Consider the following 22,039-nt stretch of genomic DNA (forward strand, 5'->3'; position numbering starts at 1 on the left):
CATCTGACCCTGGACTTTTGTTTGTGGTCGTGTTTTCATTTAATTTTGTTACTAGTAATTGTTCGGTTTAAATTTTCTATTTTTTCCTCATTTAGTTTTGAAAGACTATATTTTTCTAGTAATTTATCCATTTATTCTAAGTTATCCAATTTGTTTGCATACAGTTTTTGTAGTAGTCTCACAGTCCTTTGTATTTCTGTGGTATTGGTTGTTACTTCTTTTTATTCTGATCTATTTTTTTTTTGAGTCCAACTTCTTTTATTCTTGATGAGTCTGGGTAAAGGTTTATCAATCGTGATCTTTCCAAAGCCCCCCCCCCCTTTTTTTAAGATTTTATTTATTTGAGAGAGAGAGCACAAGCAGGGGGAGGGGGAGGGGCAGAGGAACAGACCGTTGAGCAGGGAGCCTGACTTGGGGCTTAATCTCAGGATCCCGGGATCATGACCTGAGCCAAAGGCAGATACTTAACCGACTGAACCACCCAGGCGCCCCTCCTTGATCTTTTCTACTGTCTTTTAAGTCTCTATTTTTACTTCTCTGATTTTACTATTTTCTTCCTTCCACTAACTTGGGCCTTGGTTTCTTCTTCTTTCTCTAGTTCTTCAGGTGTTACACTGTTTGAAAATTTTCTGTTTTCTTGAGGAGGGCATGTATGGCTATGATCTTTACTTTTATACTACTTTTGCTTCATCCCAAATACTTTTATGTTGTATTTCTATATTCATTACTCTCCAGGTTTTAAAAATTTTTTTTTCACTAATATCTTGGATGACCCCTTAGTTGTTCAGTAACATGTTGCTAATCTCCACATTTTTGTGTTTTTTTCAGTTTTCTTGTTCCTGATACCTAAATTCATACCATTGTGGTTAGGGAAGATGCTTCATATGATTTCAGTCTACTTGGATTTATTGTGGCCTAACACATGACCTATCTCGGGGAATGTTCTATGTGCACTTGGGAAGAATGTACATTATGTTGCTATTGGATGGAATCTTTTTATATACCTACTCAATCCATTTGGTCTAATGTGTAAAGACTAATGTTTGCTTATGAATTTTCATTTTGGATAATCTATCTATTGATGTAAGTGGGGTGTTAAAGTCCCTTATTATTATATTGCTGTTAATTTCTTCCTTCAGGCATGTTGTTTGCTTTTTCCATTTGGCATTGCTATGCTTGTTGCACATATATATATATGTATGAAATGTATATACATATAAAATTCATATATAATCTATAACATAATTTATTATATATAATACATGTATTTATTATATGATATATATATAATACATAGAATTATAAATTTTATATCTTCTGGTTGGATTCACCCTTTATCGTTATGTTATGCCCTTCTTATCTATTATTAGTCTGTCTTTTAAAGTGGATTTTGTCTTTCTTTTTGGTTCCACTTGCATGGAATCGCTTTCTCCACTCCTTCACTTTTGGTCTCTGTGTGTCTTTCCTTCTGAAGTGAGTCCTGAGAGCAGCATGTAGATAGTCCCGAAAGCAGCATGTTGTTTTTTTTTTTAAACCGTTCAGCCATTCTATGTCTTTGGATTAGAGAATTTTTGTTGCTCTGTCTGCATGAAGTCTATTGCTTTGTCTTCTAGCACTGGTCTGATCTATGTCTTCATCCAGTCTACTGTAGAATCCTTCTAGCATAATGTTCAGTTCAGTTTTTGTAGTCTTCACCTCTTAACTTCTAATTGGACCTTTTATTTCCTAGCTCTTTCTTTAGGATCTAACTGTGTTTATACACTCTTCTACCAAGTTCAGAGACCATCTTTATTACCATTACTTTGAATTCTTCATCAGGTAGATTGCTGATCTTCATTTCATTAAGGCCTATTTCTGATGTTTCGTTCTCTCATTTGGAATGAAGTCCTCTGTCCCCCATTTTCCCTAACATGCTGTGTATGTTTCATGTATCAGGCAAATTAACTAACTCTTCCAGGCTTGGAGGAGTGGCCTTATGTAGGAGATGTCATATGGATCCCAAGAGCACAGTCCTCTCTGATCACCAGAGCTAGGCAGTCAGAGGCATCCCCTGTATGGGCTGAGCATGCCCATCTGCTGTGGTGAGGCCACATACACATTGCAGGGTTCGGCAGGGCTGGTGTCTGGCCAGCCATGACCTGCAGTTTCACTGAGACACGGGGTAGGCAGTACTGGCACCTGGCCTGGTGCTATGTTGTACTATGGTTGTAGGGTGGTGGGGCTTCTGCCTAGCCAAACAGTGAAGTGGGATTAAGAAGAGCTGTCACTCAGCCTGGGTCAGATTTGTGGCTATAATGGGGCACAGAGGTTGTCTGGCTGTCACCCAACCCTCTTGTGAAATTCATTTGTGCTGTGGGGGGGTAGGTGGGGTTCTCAACTGACTCTGTCCACTTACTCTGATAGGTTAGAGGGATGGTTCCAAGTGGCATGCATTAGCACAGACATGAACAAGATCTGATGAAGTTGCAAATATGGTGCCTGCCAGTGTCTTTGCTCCCAGAGAAAAATCCCAATGGTTACCTGCCTCTGTGGCAAGTGCTTTAAGATAAGTGACTCTCCTTCATATATGGTCTAGGTGCTTTTACAAATGTTTTTGCACTGCATTCCAGGATGAGTTAGTCTGTAGTCTGTTGGTGAGCCCTTTAAGAGCATATTCTCCACTCCCTAAGATTATATGTTTTTTCTGGACATAATTTCCATTGATTTTCAAAGTTCATCATTTAGGAAGCTCATTTCATACAGGATCTAAGAGTTGGGGTACCTGATATAGAGCACAAACTGTTCATTTAGGGAAAGTTCCATATTTTTGAGATTCCCCTCACTCGTGATTGGCTGTGACTGGGGAAGGTTGTTTTTGGGGTTGCTCTGCCTCCCCTACCCATATTAATGTTGTACTTTCTCTTTTTGTGAAGATTCTGTTCATCTAGTTTTCTTGTATTTTTCAGAGAAAAGTCCTCCATATATATTTGTGTATTTGTTGGATCCATGGGATGGAATGAGTCCACAATGTTCCTACTCTGCCATCTTGAACCCGACCAGGATTTAAACTCTTAATAACCTACTTATATATCATGCATAGTATATGCTATATTATTCATTTTATATTTTATACCCTATTACTTACCTTATAACTGGAGGTTTGTATCTATGATCACCTTCATCCATTGTACCCTCCCTCTATCTTCTGCCTCTGGTAACCACAAGTTTCATCGATTTTTCTATGAGTTCTATTTTTAACATTCTACATCTGAGTAAAATCATAAGTATTTGTCTTTCTCGGACTTATTTCACTTAGATTAATGCTTCCCAGATCCAACCATACTGTCACAAATGGTAGGATTTCCTCCATCTTTTATGGCTAATATTCCATGTGTGTGTTTTTATCTATATGCATGTATACATATATATGTATTTTATGTGTATGTATACCCTTATACATGTACACACACACACGTATATGTATAAGTGAGTGTGTGTGTGTACACACCCACCACAATTTCTTTATCTATGGATGACACTGACGGACTCTTAGGTTGTTTTTGTGTTTTGACTCCTGTAAATAGTACTGCTTTGAACATGGCAGCGTACATACCATTTAAAGTTAGTGTTTATTTCCTGTGCCTTTGGAGACTTGTCATGAAAGAAATTGCTGTGGCTGATGTTGAAGAGGTTACTGCCTATGTTCTCCTCTAGGATTTTGATGGATTTCTGTCTCACATTGAGGTCTTTCATCTATTTAGAGTTTATCTTTGTGTATGGTGTGAGAAAATGGTCCAGTTTCATTGTTCTGTATATAGCTGTCCAATTTTCCCAGCACCATTTATTGAAGAGACTGTCTTTTTTACACTGGATATTTTTTCCTGATTTGTCGAATATTAGTTGACCATAGAGTTGAAGGTCCGTTTCTGGAGTCTCTATGCTGTTCCACTGATCTGTGTGTCAGGTTCTTGTGCCAATACCATGCTGTCTTGGTGATCACAGCTTTGTAATATAGCTTGAAGTCTGGCAACATGGTGCCCCCAGGTTTGTTTTCCTTTTTCCGCATCTCCTGGTGATTTAGGGTCTTTTCTGGTTCCATACACGTTTTAGGATTGTTTGTTCCAGCTCTGTGGAAAATATTGATGGTATTTTGATAGGGATTGCATTGAATGTGTAGATTGCTCTGGGCAGCATAGACATTTTAACAACGCTTATTCTTCCAATCATGAGCGTGGAATGCTTTTCCATCTCTTTATGTCTTAATTTCTTTCATAAGTGTTCTGTAGCTTCTAGAGTATAGGTCATTTACCTCTTTGGTTAGGTTTATTCCTAAATATCTTATGGTTTTTGGTGGTTTCCAAAGGCAAGGGAAACAAAAGCAAAAGTGAACTTTTGGGACCTCATCAAGATAAAAAGCCTCTGCACAGCAAAGGAAACAGTCAACAAAACTAAGAGGCAAAGCACAGAATGGGAGAAGCTACTTGCAAATGACATTACAGATAAAGGGCTGGTATCCAAGATCTATAAAGAACTTCTCAAACTCAACACCCAAAAAACAAATAATCAAGTCAGAAAATGGACAGAATACATGAACAGACACTTCTCCAAAGAAGACATACAAATGGCTAACAGACACATGAAAAAATGTTCAACATCATTAGCCATCAGGAAAATACAAATCAAAACCGCAATGAGATACCACCTTACACCAGTTAGAATGGCAAAAATTAACAAGGCAGGAAACAACAAATATTGGTGCGGAGGTGGAGAAAGGGAACCCTCTTACACTGTTGGTGGGAATTCAAGTTTGTACAGCCACTCTAGAAAAGAGTATGGAGGTTCCTCAAAAAGTTAAAAATAGAGCTACCCTATGATCCAGCAATTGCACTACTGGGTATTTACCCCAAAGATACAGATTTGTGAAGAGAAGGGGCACATGCACGCCAATGTTCATGGCAGCCATGTCCACAATAGTCAAACTGTGGAAGGAGCTGAGATGCCCTTCAACAGATGAATGGATAAAGAAGATGTGGTTCATATATGCAAGGGAATATTACTCAGCTATCAGAAATGATGGATACCCACTGTTTGCATTGACATGGTTGGAACTGGAAGGGATTATGCTAAGTGAAATAAGTCAAGCAGAGAAAGACAGTTATTGTATAGTTTCACTCATATGTGGAACATAAGGAATAGCATGGAGGACATTAGGAGAAGGAAAGGAAAACAGAAGAGGGGAAAATCAGTGGGGGAGATGAACCATGAGAGACTATGTGCTCCGGGAAAGAAACTGAGGGTTTCAGAGGGGAACGGGGTGTGGGGATGGGTTAGCTTGGTGATGGGTATTAAGGAGGGCATGTGTTCAATGAGCACTGGGTAGGGTATGCGTATAATGAATCATGGAACACTACATCAAAAACTAATGAAGTACTGTATGGTGACTAACATAACGAAAAAAATAAAGTTAGTGTTTGTTTCATTTGGATATATTCCCTAAACTGGAATTGTTGGATCATATGGTAATTATATTTTTTAATTTTTTGAGGACTCTACATATTGTTTTCATAGTGGCTGTATAAATTCACAATCCAACCAACATTGCACAAGGATTCCCATTTTTCTATATCCATGCCAGCAGTAGTTATCTATTGTCCTTTTGATGATCAACATTCTAAGAGGCATGAGGTTATACCTCATTCCGAATTTAATACACATTTCCCTACTGGCTATATTGGCCCTCTTTTCATGTACCTGTTTCCTTTCATGTATATTCTTGGGAGAAATATCTACGGAGGTCCTTTGCCCATTCTTGTGTGTGTGCGTGTGTTATGATGTATGAGACTTTAATATATTTTAGATACTAATACCTTACTACATATATGGTTTGTGAAGACCTTTTTTTCTGCTTCATTCTTGGTTCCTTTTGCTGTGTGGAAGCTTTTTAGTTTGATGTACTCCCGCTTCTTTATGGTTTGTTTCCTACAGCATTAGATGTCATATCCAAAAAATTATTTTCAACACTCATGTCAAGGACCTTTATTCCTATGGGGTTTTTTTTTGTAGGAGGTTTGTGGCTTCAAATCTTACATTCAAGTCTTTAATCGATTTAAAGTTAATATTTTGAGCAGTATATGATATGTGTCCAGTTTTATTCTTTTACATGGGAATATTAAGCTATCCCAGGACCATTTTTTTAAAGGAGATTATTTTTTCCTCCTTTGAGTATTCTTGGCACTCTTGTCTAATATAAGTTGAGTGTATATACTTGGGTTTATTTCTGGGCTCTTGATTCTGTTCCATTGATCTATTTGTTTGTTTTACTGCCATACTGTTTTGATGACGTGGATATGTTGATAGCATTAGAAATCAGGATGTGTGCTGCCTCATGCTTTCTTCTTTCAGGATTGCTTTGGCTATTCAGCATCTTTCATGGCTCCATATAAATTTTAGGAGTGTTTTTTCTATGTCTATAAAAATACCACTGGAATACTGATAGGGATTGCATTGAATCTACAGATGGCTTTTGGTAGTATGGACATTTTAACAATATAAAATTCTTCAACTCCGTGAACAGGGGATGCCTTTCAATTCATTCATGTTGTCTTTGATTCCTTTCATCAGTGTCTTCTAGTGTTCAGAGTATTGATCTTTCAATCTAACCTTGTGGTTAGATTTATTTCTAAGTATTTAATTTTCGATGCTATTTTAAATGGCATAAATTCCTTTTTCAGAAATTTGTTAGTGTATGGAAACACTACTTATTTTTCTATGTTAATTTTGTAATTTCAGCTTTACTTAATTTATTGGTTGTATCTAACCGTTTATTTGGGTTAAGTCTTTATGATTTTCTCTCTCTATAAAGTCATATCATATGAAATAGACAATTTTACTTGTTTCCAATTCTGATATCTTTTATTTACTTTCCTTGCCTGATTGCTTTATTTAAGACTTCCAGTACTAAGTTGGATAAAAGTGATGAGAACGGGCACTCTTGTCTTTTTCATGATCTTAGAGGAAAACCTTTCAACTTTTCATTATTGAGTGTGATATGATCTGTAGACTTGTCATATATGGCTATTATGTTTCAAATATGCCTGATGTATTAAGAGGCGTTCATGCTGTTATATGCCAACAAACTGGGCAATCTGGAAGAAATGGAGAAATCCCTAGAAACATACAAACTACCAAAAGTGAAATAGGAAGAAATAGAAAATTTGGACAGACCCATAACCAGCAAAGAAATTGAATCAGTAATCAAAAAACTCCCAACAAACAGAAGTTCAGGGCCAGATGGCTTCTCAGGGAAATTCTACCAGATATTTAAAGTAGAATTAATACCTATTCTTCTCAAACTGTTCCAAACCAAAAAAAAAAAAAAAAAAAAAAAAAAAAAAGGAAAGGAAAGGAAGGAATACTTTCAAACTCATTCGACAAGGTCAGCATTACCTTGATTCCAAAACCAGACAAGGTCCCTACTAAAAAGGAGACTTACAGGCCAATATCCCTGATGAACATGGATGCAAAAATTCTCAACCAGATACTAGCAAACCAAATCCAGTGGTATATTAAAAGAATTATTTACCGTAATCCAGTGGGATTTATTACTGGGCTGCAGGGATGGTTCAATATTCACAAATCAATCGACATCATATACCACTTTAATAAAAGAAAGGCAAAGAACCATATGATCCTCTCAATAGATGTAGAAAAAGCATTTGACAAAATATAGCATGCATTCTTGATAAAAACCCTCCAGAAAGTAGTTATAAATGAAAACTACCTCAACATAATTAAGGTCATATATGAAAGACCCATAGCTATATCCTCCTCAGTGGGGAAAAACTAAAGCTTTTCCTCAATGGTCAGAGATCATTAGGACTGGGTACTCTATTCAGTAGCAGATGAGGCTATGAATAGCTTCCAGGCCCTGGTAAGGTTTCAAGTGCAGACACAGGGGTCTGTAAAACTCATTTCAAAGGCCTGAATTAGGCTTTTGTGTGCACTGAATTTCCTAGACAGGTGAGGGCACTGGTTTTTCTCTGTAGACAGGGGAAGCCATAGCTATGCTCTGTGTTCTAGTGCCATTGTATATAGGGCTATTGAATGAGCTTCACAGCTTCCCAAAGGATGTTTTTAGGGTTCCTGGTCAGACTGGCTGAAGGCTAAATTCAATTATGAGCAAGGCTACAGTTAGCTTTGGTGTTGTGGGGGAAAGAGCTCTGAAGTTCTTACAGCTCTGTGTTGTCTTAAGGAGAGCCCCAGGCAGTTGCATGGTGACTCAGTACCTTGCCTGGGTGGCAAGGGGAGGGGCTTTCTCAGGCTATTAACAATTTCTCAAACAGGAACTCCAGTTCAGAGGGGCTGAGAGGTACCCTCAGCTTTGCCTATGAATTTATTCTCCTCCCAGTGCATAGCATACAGGAAACCACTATTCCAACTTCTGGCTTTGCTCTGGAGGCAGTCAGCGCCCCTTATCTCACAGCTCAAGTGTGGCTGGGCTGCACTGCATCCAGCAGTTGTTACCAGGCCTTCTGGCCAAATAAGTCTGGCAGTCCCTCTGCACAGCTGGCTGTGACTCAGAGCCTTGCCTGGGCATGGGCAGTGGGCAAACCAGGCCGTAGGGCTGGCCTCACTCCCCATGTAAGCACCTTAGCCAGGCAAATCCACATCGTACCAAGTTCCCTGGTCAGAATGCGTCCCTCACTTGGTCCTGCCCATGAGCAGAATTGCTATTTGGGATCACTCCTTGGCCACTACAGGTACGAACTTGTTTTACCAGGATCCGTGTGCTGGTTATCGCAGGCCCCGCCCCTCTTCTCTGTCACAGTGACATTCTCAGTGGTTGAGCCGCGGCACCGATTTCCCTGCGGTCTCCGTGGTGTGAAATCAGAGTACAGGATCCCACAAAATGACGCACAATACTGGGGGTCTGGTTGTCAGTCCTGGGTTTTCTTTTTTCATTGGAGGCCCTGGGAGTTCAGGGGAGAGCGCTCTACACGGTGCTGTAGCGTCCGGGGTGAAGTGCAATGCAGTCAGTGTGCAGCCATTCTTCTTGCCCTCGAATAGAGTCTGTCCTGGTCTCTGAGGTGCAGGGGAGCGCTTCAGCCCTACCTCTGTGCTCAAGGATTCTCTCAGTGGTGTCTTGTTTTCGAAGGTGTTTGTTCCTCTTGTGAGGGGAAGCAGGAACAACCTGTGTCACCATCTTGGTCAAATTTAGTTTCTTTTGACTTAAATGTAACACATGGCTATTTTTTTTTCTTTCTGCATTCAGAATATTTGTAGAAAAAGTTTTCCGCTCTCTGCTAAAAACGCTTTTTAAAATAAGACACTTTTAAGCTCAATTTCAAATTGGTTGTGATTTCTGTAAACTTTTTTTTTTTTTTTTTTTTTTTTTTTTTGCTGCTTCCTTTGAAAACTGTGTCAGGTTGCAGGTGTCTAGGAGTTAGGATAAGCACCTCGCAGAGACAAACCGGTATTGAATGTAGATGGCTTTCCCCCACCCCATATAAGAACTCTGCTCAGAAATCACTTGCTATAGCATGGATTTTAACCTTTTGGATTCCATCCGAAGGACTTTATCATTGGAGAAATCAGAATGCTCTCAGTACAAGACTTCTTCATTTACACCACGCGCCTTAAGTTAGATACCACTTTATTCTGACAGTTTTGTACTACTTTTTCAAGGACTACTTTCTCCACCTTCCAGGTGTTTGTCATCAGTTGCACCCCCCTTCTTTAATTTTAGTATATATCATGGTGATACTGCACCACAGTGGATCTGCTTGTCCACACTTCAGGTTGGAAGATAGTTCTGCGAATTTTCCCTAGTTGACACTTAACTGTCAGTTAAAAATTTTTCTAGCCTAAATTATGCAAAGCTCAGATGATCCTCAGCCCTAACTATGGTTTATTACCGGTTTGTATTCCCAGTTGGTGCCCATTGTCATGCCATAAGTGCCTTCTCTGCTAGAGTTATAGATTGGGGTCATGGTCATAATACCTAGCTCTTTACGGAAATGAAGATAAAGTATGAGAGTCTGGTTATCTAAAAAGAAGATCCACTAATTAGGCTATAGAAAAGCTGGGATTGTTTACAGAGGAACTTTTGCCCAAATAAGAACTCAAAAGTTATTTAAGGTTTTATTTAGTTATTTTTTTATTAAAAAGCAGCAACAGCAAAGCTCAGAGCACTAACTCTTCCTAGCTCTTTGCTGTTTTAATAATTTACTTTATGTAGCCCTGATCTCTGGAGAGAACTCAGGATTATGCAGTTACCATTGAATTAGCTTGTTCATAACTTGCAATAAAACAAAAACACCTCTGTTAAATATAAAATGGAGACTGGACTTGAGAAAATCCTGAGCAGACAAAACCATTTAAGTCACATAAGCGTCTGTGACAATTACAAAAGAACTTTATCTCATGTATTTTTAGGAAAATGACTTACCACTTTAAACCTATCCCCTGCCATCTGGAAATTGCTACTGTAATAACCAATCATTGTAAAGGTTAACAGCTGCTTCACTTTGATTTTATAAGTCATCCTGTAACTTCATGCCCCTGCGCTTCATATCCTTATTTATTTTTAAAAGCTCCCAGTTTGTGAAGTGTGTCCTATGCACAAAAAATCTCTTACTACTATTTGTTAACGTGGTGGTTTTACTTGTGATATTTCGACAACTTAAACCAAAGCTTATTCATAAGTAAAAAGGAGGGAGATGTTCTGTCAAAACTCATCCTGCTGAGACTTATCTTGATTTCTTCCTTTCATACTATAATACAATCCACACAGCCATTGTATTAAAGTCAACAATAATTTTATTATAGTTTAAAGCAAATTAGGGTAAAAGTTAAACATAGTTTTGATATCAGAAATTGGGTAGTGGAGACAGTGTCGTTCCTATTAGAAACAGGAAGCATTTAGGAGAGAAGAGGTCAAATAACCTGTCAAAAGTCACAGAGCCTTAGAGCATTTCACATTATTCAGTAGCATAGTCCAATTTGAAAACATGATTCTACTTACACACGTTCTCTTTGGTGCATTTTCCATTCCTTATAATCTGGAATCATGCTCTTCTCTTACTAGGTCTCCAAAATTTCATAGTAAATTCAGATTCATACATTTATTCTAGAAATAAATAGCTTGTATTTTATAAAATAATGACCTCTAGACATGTGCTAAGTACTCTTCCCAGTGCTGAGGATTGAAGGGTGAGAAAAACCTGATCTAATCTGACCAAGAGTTGGAGTCTGGTGCAAACAATCAAATAATCTCATTAATTACTTATTCATTTTGGGGAAAAAAAGGCACTTTTAGGCTGGGGAGTGAGGATAAGATGAATGAGCTAATATGGGAAATGTTTAAGAATGAAAAGGTTGGGGGAGGAGGAAAATTAGGCAGATGGAACGTAATACTTAGTTTCCTCAAGTAGGAGAGAGCATGGGTTTTCCGGAGTGGGAAGGAGGCAGAGTTGTTGTACGTGGAAGGGAGATGAAAAAGCAGAACGTAATGAGGCTGAAGAGGCGGGGATAGCACGTTCAGGTTTTCATCTTTAGACAGAGTGTTACGGCAAGAGTAAAGGGAAGGTTTTGAAGAGCTACAAACAGGAAAATGTCAAAGTAGAATTTCATTTATTCAAAAAGATGATTGCAGACACAATAAGGAAGCTGGAGAGGAGCAAAAGGGAAGCAGAGAAACTAGTCACATATCTACTGCAAAGGTCAAGAAAGATGATGGAAGCATGGGCCAGGTGGGGATGGCAGAGAAGACGAAACAATGGCAGAAGTCAATGGTGTGTAGGTATTAAAACTGAGCAGATTTTAGGACAGTTGAATACTTCTCATAGGTTATATATTTATGATGAAATAGGCACTGTTAGAAGTATAAATGAATAGATCCACTTGGGAAGGTAATCAGTATAGAAAAAAACCCTGACATACCCAAGGCTTATGTGGACATAGAGATGTTTACTAATGCAGCCGTTCCTTCATAGTAAAGGCAATTACCTACACATGCAAATAGCGTAAGGACTGAATTATGATTCAGTTACCTCCATTATACCTTTCTAAGTTTTAAGTAATTTCTTACAGTGAACATGTCTTAATTAGAAAAATTAATTTTTAAGGGCCCACTATCTCATCAGCTATCTGTAATAGTATGTCTTATTTAAAACATCACACTTTAGTTTGCAGTTTTCAAGGACTGGGTGGACACTAAAGGAAAGTTAAGCCTTAAGGATGAAACCTTGCTGAGAATATTTTATTAGCCATAAAACAGTAAGCCCTGATAAATGAGTATCTCCTTTTAATGGCCCAATTTGCAAGGTCTGAGATATGCAGTAAGTATATGTAAAACATTCATGAAGGTGTATGAGTACCTAATAGATTTAATGGAAAAAGCCAAATAAATGACAATTTGGGCCTGATTGAGCTCTAATTCTGTAAGGATCCCCCTCTCAACCCTCACCCTCCCTGAGGTGGGTACCAGATACGAACTATTCATTCAAGGAAAGATTTTTTTTTTCCTTTTGGTTTGTATCTTGGAGCTCTTTTTTTTTCTTTTTTATGTTCAGTTACCGGCGTAGAGCACATCGTAAGTTTTTGTTGTAGTGTTCGATGATTCATTGGTCCCGTGTAACACCCAGTGCTCATCCCACCACGTGCCCTCCTTCATACTCGTCACCCAGTTACCATTCAAGGAAAGGTAAAGTTGAAGTACACAGTCTGGCTGTGAGTCAGCAACAGGAAGAAGGCGAGGGGCCTGATACTGCACACCGTGCATACGGCATTGTCTCTACTGAGCATTTTTATATGGCTCTAGGGAGAAAATAACAGAAAAGGAGTTAGTTACATACACAGAATTTCTACTGCGTATGGGAGAGCAGAGCATGCAAAGGAGCACTACTTTAAACAGTAAGCCCTGTCAAATTCTCTTACTTGAGGACTGTTTATCTTGAGGACGTATATGTGATGGCTACAACTGCGGGGCTGTAGAAAAGCACGCAAGTTCTGTCTCCTCAGTCTCTTAGTGATCGCCTAGGATGCCCATCCCCTGCCGGTGGAACGCGTCTTCTATTTCACAAGTGACTGTGACCATGAGGAAATCCAGTTTAAAGATGACACCAACCTGTGGAGGAAAAAAGAGCTTAGAGAATTACAGAATAATGGAACTGATGACTTGTTGAATATTTTTATTTTCTTTAAACTTAATTATATCAGCCATGACATTCCCTTAAGGGTTGAAGCCAGACGGAAGTAGGCACATTGGTGCTCATAACTGAAAGTATTTTGAGCAGTCCCCACATAGATTTATTGACTGGAATGAGAATCTGAATTGCCTATGCACGTCTTGCAGGGTCAGGATTTTATAGAACACATTTTAGGAAATGCTTTTAATCACAAAGTTTGTACTCTGAAGTTATACCATTATTTAACCACTTTACAGTATTTTTTTACTGTTATAATCAATCTACAGTTACCAGCCTTTTGTTGTTTGGCATTTTCATATATGCACATCAGCGACTTTGTCCTCATAATAAATTTCTAATACTGAATTTACTTTATTAAAGTAAAACTGATAGATGACACTGTACAACAAAGTAACTTGGTATTTGATATAAACTTCACATCACAAGAAAAAAATCTGGACGTATAGAACGTGACAAACGTTAACTAGATTATTATGGTGATCACTTCACAGTTTACAAAGTAATGACCACAATAAATCTACTTACTCTCACCATCCGTAGTTCTTGAATTTGTATTTTTTGTGGTAACAACTTTCAACATCTACTCTGTGAGCAACTTCCACGTAGGCAATACAGTATTTTTAACAGTAGTCATCATGTTTTCCATCACAAGCCCATGACTTAAGTATTTTATAACTGAAAGTGTCTACCTTTTGACTCCTTCACCCGTTTCACCCACCCCTGTCTCTGGCAACCAGCAATCTCTTCCTTGTATTTGTTTTTAAACATTACACTTAGAGGTGAGATCATAGAGTCTTTGTCTTTCCCTGCCTTTGTTTACTTAGCGTATTGTCCTCATGGTGCATCCATATTGTCACCCATGGAAACGTGTCATTCCTTTTTAGGGCTGAATAAAATTCCATTGCATGTATGTGTATATCATGCTTTCTTTATCCACGAATCCATCAGGAGGCACTGAGGGTGCTTCCGTGCCTTTGGCTGTTGGATACAATGCTGCATTTAACATGGGCGGGCTTTTATCATTTCAAGTTAATATTTTCGTGGTTTTTAGACGAATACCAAGAAGTGGAGTTGCTGGATCCTAGGGTGGTGGTTCATTTATTCAGCGGTGGCTATCCTGTTACCCTTCGTGGCCACAGCAAGTTACACTCCCACCAGTGGTGCACAGCGTTCCTTTTTCTCTTCATCCTTTCTTGTCTTTTGAATAATAGTTGATTCTAACAGATGTGAGGTGATACCTCATTGTGGTTTTAATTTACGTTTTCCTGATGATTAGTGACGTTGAACATCTTTTTGTTGTTATAAGTTGTATATTTTGTTGTTATAAGTTGTATATTTTGGCAAAGCTGCTTATCAGATACGTAAGTCACAAGTATTTTCTTTCATTCAGTAGATGGACTTTTCATTTTGTTTGCTTCCTTTGCTGTATAGAAGCTTTTCAGATTGATGTAGTCCCATTTGTTTTCTGCTTGTGTTGCCTCTGCTTCTGTATCAAATCCAAAAAAAAAGAAAAAAAAATCATCACTATGACCAATGTTAGGGAGGTTACTGCCTTATGTTTCTTCTGCAAGTTTTATGGGTCCAAGTCTTTCATTGTCTATCCATTTTTAGTTAATTTTTGTGTATGGTATAAGATTCTTTCAATCCATAAGCATAGAACATCTTTATATTTATTATGAAATGCAGCATTATTTATTTATTAATGTTTTCAGGGTTTTTTTTTTTATCAATGTGTATTAGTTTTAGTATTCCTAGGTATTTTTTTAAAATCCTAGGTATTTTATTCTTGTGCAATTATAAATAAGATTGTTTTTCTTATTTTCCTTTCTTAAAAATATGTAGAAACACAAGAGTTCTGTATTTTGACTTTGTATCCTACAACCTCACTAAATTTATATTCTCTAAGAGTCTTTTGGTGGAGTCTTCAGGGTTTTTAATATAATGGATCATGTCATTTGCTAAGAGTGGAAGTTTATTTCTTCCTTTCCCATTTCAATGACTTTTTTTTCTCTTGACTTATTGCCCAGGCTGGGACTTCCAATACTCTGTTGAATAAAGGTAGTGAGACTGGGCATCCCAGTCTCATTACTGATCTTAGAGGAAAAGTTCACTGCTGAGTATGATATTAGCTTTGGACTTCTGATCATGGCCTTGATTCTGTTGAAGAGCATTCCCTCTATGCCTACTTTGTTGAGAGTTTTTAATCAAAAACACATGTTTTTTTAAAATGCTTTTTGTCGACTGCGATAATCATCTGGTTTTTATACCTCATTTGGTTAATAGGATGTACTATATTGACATTTTTTGCAGATGCTGAATCATCCTTACATCCCTTGAACACATCACACCTGATCACCAGGTATGTTCATTATAGCGTATTGTTGAATTCACGTTGTAAATATTTTGTGGAGAATTTTTGCACCTCTGATGATCAGAGATCTTTGCCTGTAACTCTCTTTTCTTGTGGTATCCTTGTCTAGTTTTGGAATCATACTAAAGCTGGCCTTATAAAATGGATGAAATTTTCCCTCCTCTCCTATTCTTGAAGGAGTTTTAGAAGGAGTGGAATTAACTCTTTTTGAAAAGTTTGGTAGAATTTACCAGTGAGGCCATCTGGTCTAGGACTCTTGTTTGTTGGGAGGTTATTGATTACTGATTCAATCTCCATACTAGTAATGGGTCTATTTCTTCATGATTTTTGGAAGATAGTAAGTTCTTAGGAATTGCTTCATTTCTTGTAGGTTGTTCAATTTGTTGCCATAAAATTATTTGTAGTAGCCTTGTAGGATGCTCCTACTTCTATGGTATCAGTTGTGATATCTTTCATTTCTAATTTTATTTGAGTCTTTTTTTTCCTTGATAAATCTACCCAAACGTTGATGGATTTTATTTCTTAAAGCAGCAGCCATTGGTTTTGTAGCTCTTTTCTATTTTTTTTAATTTCATTTATTTCTGCTACAATCTTTGTTGCTGCCCTCGAGATTTGTTCTTTTTCCCCTTACCTGAGGTACAAATTAGGTAGTTACATTTGATAAATTTTTTTTCAGGTAGGCATTTATTGATATGAACTTTCCTCTTTGAACTGCTTTTGATGAATTCTATAAATTTTGGTATGCTGGATTTCCATTTTCACTTGTCTCAAGGTATTGTTTTTTTTTAACTCAATTTCTTTGTTGACCCATAGGTTCTTCTGTATATCATGTTGTTTAATTCCCACTGTGGTCAAAAAAGATGCTTGGTAGGATTTTGACCTGCTTAACTTCAGTAAGACTTGGTTTGGGGCCCAGTGTATGACTCACTGTACTGGAGAATGATTGGGTACTTGAAAGAATGTGTTCTGGTCTTTTCAAATGGAATATTCTGCACATATCGTTTAAGTCCATCTGTTCTAATGTGTCTTTTAAAGCCAACTATTATTACATTGCTATTTCCTCTTTAGGTCTTAACATAGGAAGACATAAATATATAAAATCTTTTCTCGGATTGACTCTCCTTGATGTGATGCAATGTCCTCCTAACTCCTTACTTTAAAAATTTGTTTTGGGTAAGGATAACTACCCCAATTTTCATTTCAGTTTGCATGGCAGATCGTCTCCCATCTCTGGACTTTTAGTCTTGTGTTCCTTCAGTCTGCAGTAATTTTCTTGTATGCAGTATATGGAGTATTATTATCATCAATTCAGCCATTCTTTTTAAAGTAATTATTCATAGGGATATATTTCTGGTGGTTTGTTTTCTGGCTGTTTTGTAGAAACTCTGTTTCTTTGTCTCTTGCCTTCTTCCTTTGTGGTTTTATGACTTGAGTGCTATGTTCAGATTCCTATCTGCTATAGGTTTTTGCCTTGTAATTTCGAACAGTCTAAGTCGATAGCAACTTAGAATGTTTTTCACTAAGGCTTTAACTCTCATCGCCCCCGCCCATTTTGTTTTCTTGTCCGATTTTACATTTTTTAATTTTTACTAACTGATGTAGCAATGTTGGGGCTCAGAGCAAATGGTCAAGAAAAAATAAGAGGTCTAAAAGGTGTTTTTATTGGGGGCGCCTGGGTGGCACAGCAGTTAAGCGTCTGCCTTCGGCTCAGGGCGTGATCCCGGCGTTACGGGATCGAACCCCACATCAGGCTCCTCTGCTATGAGCCTGCTTCTTCCTCTCCCGCTCCCCCTGCTTGTGTTCCCTCCCTCGCTGGCTGTTTCTATCTCTGTCAAATAAATAAAATCTTTAAAAGGTGTTTTTATTAAAGCACAGGACCTGTGGGCAGAAAGAGCTGCACTGGGGCTGTGAGGAGTGGGCAATTATACACTTTCAAGGTAGGAGGAGGTTATGGATAGCACAAACCTCCAAGATAAAGAGCTTTCTAGGACATTGAGGGGGCTAGTTATTGTTAGGAAGATGTTATTACTGTTTAGTAAACCCTCAGTCATGTGAGACCCTACAGATATGTATCAGGGGGCCACATGTTTGGAGGATGATTGTTAACATATATCTTGAGGATAGAGATAAAAGAAGTTTCTAAAGGGATTTCCATATGTTTAAAGTACTCACAGGATCCAGGATCCTGGGGGTCAGGATAATATTAAGATTGCCTTTTGCCCTTAGCAAATTGTCAACATCGAGGCAGCTGAGCTCCCAGAGGAAGGTCACTCTGCCTGCTTTAAGGACTTGTCAACGGGCTGGAGGCAGTAAGGAAATTTAGTTTGTTCTTTCGCCTTTGTTCCCCACATCACTAACTTTCTCTTTTTATACCAACTTTATAAGTGATTAAATCCACTACTTTTAGTGATTATTTACCTTTACCAGTGAGAGTCATACTTTATTTTTTCATTACAAATTACACCCTTTCTCTGCAGCTTAAAGAACTCCTTTTTATATTTATTGTACGATTGGTATAGTGGTAATGAACTCCCTTAGCTTTTGTCTAGAAAACTGTTTAGTGTCCTTAATTTCTGAATAACTTTCCTGGGCAGAGTATTCTTGGTTGGAAATTAAATATATCGTGCCATGCTCTTCTGGCCTGCAGAGCGTCTTCTGAAAAATCTCATACCTTATGGCAATTCCCTTGTGCACAGCAAGTTGTTTTCCTCTTCAAGAGTGTCTCCGTGCCTTAAACTTTTGATATTTTAATTATAATGAGTCCTTGAATAGGTCTTTTTCTATCTTATTTGGTTCTAGCTGGGCTTCTGTTTTCTTCCTCAGTTTAGGGAAGTTTTCAGTCCTCATTTTTTTTTTAAGTTAAGTTTCCTGCCCATTTCTCTATCATCTTCTTCTGAAACTCCTGCAATGTGAGCACTAGTCTGCTTGGGTAATTCCGCCTTTCTTCTGCTGCATCTGCTGTACTACTGAACCCCTGTAGTGTGTTTTTCAGTTCAGTTATTATATTTGAGCTCTGTGACATCTTGTTGTCACTTTCAATTTTTCACGGTGTTCATTCTTCTCCCAGCTTTGGTGAGCATCTTTTTTTCTAATGTTTCATTTGGAACACATTTCTCTATTCAGATTTCTTGACTCTGTGTTGGTTTCTGTGCATTAGATGAAACGGCCTTCTTTCACGGTCTTGAACCCTGGGCCTTGAGTAGGAGGTTAACCTCATTATTTCACCCTGCCTCAGCTCTTGGTTGTCTTTCAAACCTTCGTGCATAGCCAAACAAACAGTCAATTTCATTTTTACTACTTCCCAGGAGTTCCGTGTGTGTCAAAACTAGTCAGTGTTCTAAAGGAGGGGTGGGTGGGGATCTTAGCTCCTACGTTCAGCTTGATTGATTGGAATTCAGGCCCTTAGGAAGCAGCTTTTAAGGAATGGAAATATATCCAATCCTCTAAGACCACAGTGAAACACCACTGGCCACCAGAGACAAGCAATGTAGGAATACCCACAGGGTGGTAGTCACAAACTGTAACGAAGCTCCTGCATGTGTGCCAATCCTGAAGTCTGCCCCTAAAGCCAGAGTTCCAGGACAAGCGACGAGGCCTCTTTCAGCGAAAGGCTGGCGACGTGTGTTTCAGTCGGTCTGTGCGGTGCCCTAGGGGTGGTTTACACCCTGGTGGGACTAGAACACATATGCCCATAGCTGTCAGATCCAGGTGAATAGGGGGTGTTCCTTGGGTGGCAGCTGCAAAAACCTGGGCACCAGACACATTAAAGAACTTTTCTCCAGGAGATACTAGTGCCAAGGCAAGTGGCAATGGGAGAATGTGAGGATTGTACCCACTTTGCAAGGTCTCTGTAGAGTTTTTATTCAGCGCTGGTATTTAATTAGAAGGCAGTCCCTCAGATCACTCATAAGGTCATAGGCCTCTTTCACTGAGGACTGAGTTCCTACATTTGTTGCTTTTTGTATAGCGAGGGTAGAACGCTGACCGTGTGCTTTAGCAAGTCAGAAGAGGAACAGGAAGATGTCGACCAGCCTTCACCCCTGTACAGTATGGCAGACTTACGCTTTAAAATTTGCAAATGAGTCCTTTGCATGTAAAATCTAAGTGCTTTTCAAAGGACTGTTTCTGTGCTGGGCGCTGGAATGTGTGAGTCTGTATACAAGCACTTTAAGGGCCGTGACTTAGTTTACCGCAGACCCACAGATGTCCTGGATGTGTGTCCTGCTGGTTTTCAAAACCAGATGCTTTGGGGGACGCAGTTGGGGTGCCTAATGTGGGTTCCCATGCTGGCAGTGGGGTTTATAGAAAACCTGTGTCTCAGCCTTTCCTACCTGCTTCTCTGTATTCCGCCGCCACCAGAGGACATTGTTCCATAGATGGCTGTGGAGCTGGGGTGTCCACTGGAGGAGGTGAGTTTAACATTTTCTTGCATCACCATCTTGAACCAGAACCTAGAGGTGGATTTATTAGATTGAAGGATATACAGACTTTCATGGCTTGTTGAATTCACATCTTTAAATATCAGGAAAAAAAAATTGGACTCTAGGACTAACTAAGACCATTAGGAATTAATGTTGAGCTGAATTTTGCTGTCTGTCTTAGAAATCTTAGTCTCCAATGACTAAGTAGTAACCAATTGTGAACTATTGCACCATGAGTTCTTTAGATGGCAAATTTATGAATCATTTTTGCTAACAAATTGCAAGAGAGAGAACATGAGCTTATTTGACCTTTAGTAAATCTCAATAGAATAACTTCTACATTTAATGCTGATAACCTCAAAGACGGGTCTATCTTAATTGAATTGATAGACTTACTTAAAATACCGAATTGTGTTCCACGTGGATCCTCTTTTAAGAGCCTTTTTGCTCCCTGTTGTCAATTTTTGCCTGAGACACTGGTGGGGAAATCTAGACTGGGTGGTGTTAGGTCCAGGGCTGCTCTTCTTGCTCCTTGATGGTTAGGGTAGGAGCAGCCATGATGCCTGAGGCACTGAGGACGGTCTGGAAGCCAGTTATGCAAGCCACACCCAAGGTAGTGCAGAAAGAGAAGGGGGAGGGGGAAACAAGGGGCAAAGTGCTGCCAGAAGGCCGAAAAAGGGTTCCTGGTTCTAGAACTCCTCAGCTCCAGCAGAGGAGCAGACGCTGTATTTTCCTGCCAACTGTGGGGAATAGGCAGTCCCTGTGGGGCCAGAGAAGACAGGGAATTTCCCCGAAACAAAGGAGTTTAGGCAGCTGCTTGGGAATGTTCATGAAGTCCGTGTCCTGAGGTAGACTAACCACAGATAGCTCCAATGATAGCCATTAACCTGGGCAATGAGTGAGGGAGAAACCCCCACATCTATTAGAGACTCAAGAGTCCCCTTTGTCTGGGATGGCCTGTGTTTCTTCCAGTAACCTGGGTTTACTCGGAGGAGGCCTGTTTAGATAATTATCCAATTATGTCAGGAGGGAGTTTACTAGCCAAACACATTCGGGCAAACCAATTCTGCAAGGCCCTTAAATTGGGGTTTTGGTGTAGAGCAATGAAGGCCTAGGTCGGAGCAATGGGTACCCTAGGTCCGTTGACCTTTTCCTACTGCAGAGATCTAACTGATAGAACCCTCTGAGGCCATGCAGCATTACAGGAGATCAATCCTTTCCGAAATTTTGCAATCCAAACTGTTTCCAGTGGATTAAAAGGCACCCCAAGGGAGAGTCCTCGGGAACTGAAGAAAAGAGAAAGTCCATTACCTAGAAAATCCCTGACTCCCAGGTGGTGTCCCACGTGGGATACGTCAGAGGTTCCTGGTGTCAAAGTGACGTGAGGTGTCCCCCAAACAAAATCGCTATGTCCACTGCCACTGATACAGACCCTTGTAGGAGGAAGGCCAGCCCTCCCCTCCACTTCCCCATCACGTTTTAGACTGCGATGGATGCTGGTGTATGTACCGAAATACCATGCCTTGAAGGTCATGTCTTCTTTTACCTTGCGTTGAAGAACCTGCCATTTTTAACCTATAGAAAACACTAGAAGTTTTACAAGGGGAAATCATCCAATTCTGTAGCTTAAGTAGTTAGTAGAGGACTTGATGGAAAACAGTGGAAACAGAAATCTATCATGATCTAAGCAACACTCCAACACATGTAGTCTTTCTACTAGGAACTCTTCCTCTGTAAGCGTCGCTTCGCAGATGCAGCCCCCAGTAAGGATAGACTAAGTAGGGGCGGGGGGGGGGGAAGGGAGCTCTTCCTCCTTGTTGGGTCTAACTTGAGAAGCTAAAGAGCTAATTTCAGGAGCCGAAGGAGTCGTGCATTCCCCTTCTTTTTCTTTAAAGACGGTTGAGGTGTCCTCAGTATGTAAAGGGGCCAGGGCGGACCTGACTAGACCCTACATAATAAGGGAAGCAAGCAGGCACCTTTTACCTTGTTTATGGCAATGTTTCCAGTTCTTTCTAATTCTCTCCCATACTTCTAAATCTTAAGTTCCTCGGTGAGGGAAC

At 39.3% G+C, this 22,039-nt stretch overlaps 1 long non-coding RNA gene across 1 annotated transcript in view; it reads left to right on the plus strand.

Moving 5' to 3' along the window:
• The window catches only part of LOC113255293 (uncharacterized), a 303,324-nt gene that overhangs the window by 239,681 nt on the left and 41,604 nt on the right, over window positions 1-22,039 (plus strand). Inside the window, exon 3 of the long non-coding RNA XR_008957492.1 lies at window positions 15,498-15,546. This is a non-coding gene — a long non-coding RNA (uncharacterized LOC113255293). The remainder of the gene's footprint in view (window positions 1-15,497; window positions 15,547-22,039) is intronic.

The sequence above is a fragment of the Ursus arctos genome, unplaced genomic scaffold (genome assembly GCF_023065955.2).
Source record: "Ursus arctos isolate Adak ecotype North America unplaced genomic scaffold, UrsArc2.0 scaffold_5, whole genome shotgun sequence".
Lineage (NCBI taxonomy): Eukaryota > Metazoa > Chordata > Mammalia > Carnivora > Ursidae > Ursus > Ursus arctos.